The 1,467-nt window shown below is 44.0% G+C and overlaps 1 pseudogene; it reads left to right on the top strand.

The window, feature by feature from the left end:
- Window positions 1–1,467, top strand: part of LOC104988482 — a 14,644-nt pseudogene that overhangs the window by 1,202 nt on the left and 11,975 nt on the right.

Below are 1,467 nucleotides of genomic sequence, written 5' to 3' on the forward strand. Positions count from 1 at the left end.
AGTAGCTGTTGGGTTATCTGGGGCCCCAACCAACTCCAAGGCCTCTAGGAAGCTGCATGCCTCTCTCCCCAGGGTGACCTCACCCTCTCCTCCCCACCCCTTGAAACAGCTCTACCAGATCCAGCGAGTCACCATGCCTCCCGGCCAGGAACTCCCCTAGCTGGTGTTTATCCAGTCAGCTGTCCAGTGCTCTGACAGGCAGAGCCCCCAGGTGAGCCGTGACGTGATGGCGAGCCTGAGCTGGCAAGGCCAAGGACACCCAACACAATTTTGTGCCATTCCGCCCCAGGTGGTGGGCACTGCCTCCCTCCACACAGGACCCTGTGGACCTCAGTGCCTCCTGCAGGCTAGGTCTCTGGTGTAGTAGGTCCCATGCTTGGGGGCCGAGATTTTCCAACAGAAGGATGGAAGATGTAATATTTTTTTATTTCCTTTTTTCCCTTTTTTTTCCTCCAGGCAATCAATATTTCACTGTGTTGAGCTGTGTGTCCAATGCTATGATATGAAAATATTGAATAGCATATTTATGACATTTTCTCAAACAGTGTGGCTGAAGAAATATTTCTTTTATTTTTCTTTTTTTGGTTCTTACCACCACTTCTTTTAGGAGTAGATCCCTTTGGGGCTGTGTGTAATCTCCTGACTCTTAGATCAGCTGTTGCCTCAGGATTCGCCACCTTGTTCTGCCCTCAGGTAAAGTTAGGTGATGTGTGTAGCTTCCTTTCCTCTACTGCTCCTCTCCCCAGGTCCCTGCTCCTGCCCCAGAGCTCCTTGGGTTTGCATTCAGAGGCGGTGGAAACATTCCCTGCATTTAAGAGACTCATTTGTCATGGAGAGTGGATGGTTTCATTCCCAAACCCTTCTCTTCCAGGGACCCAAGGAGACTAGAACTTTGTGCATTTTCCCTCTCCCTCACGCCCCTCATTTTTAACTTTATTTTATTTTTAAATGCATTGAAATTTGTGACAGTCTCCTTTGCTGCATGGACTTCAAACTGCATGAAATGCAATAAATCTCATTTTAGATTAAAAAGAGTCAATGTGGAGGATAACGTACAAGATGACAGAATTTGGAAGCATTCTATTTTTAGGAAATGCCCATTAGCAATTACTTAACATTTTTCACTGTTACTGCTGAGAATTTACCAGTCTGTTTTCCAAAATATGTTGTCCTTTTCTTCTTATATTTTTGTTCCAATTCTGCTAAAAGTCTTTTTCTAATTTTGAATTAAAATACTTTAAAATAACTTATCTTAATTTTTTTCCCCCCTGCTATAATCTTTAGAAGTTATTGCCAAACCGACTTGCAGTTCTCCTTGGATTGCCCTTTTCTACCTCTTGACTAGTTTCCTAATCAGCTCTCCTGGGAGCAGTTTACTGGCTGAGGGATACTGTTTAGGACTCCTGTCCTAAAAAAGTTGAGAAGATGAAGATTACCTTTTCAGTTTTTCTTTTTTCCTTCTTTGGT

Source organism: Bison bison, unplaced genomic scaffold (assembly GCF_000754665.1).
Source record: "Bison bison bison isolate TAMUID 2011002044 unplaced genomic scaffold, Bison_UMD1.0 scf7180017864134, whole genome shotgun sequence".
Lineage (NCBI taxonomy): Eukaryota > Metazoa > Chordata > Mammalia > Artiodactyla > Bovidae > Bison > Bison bison.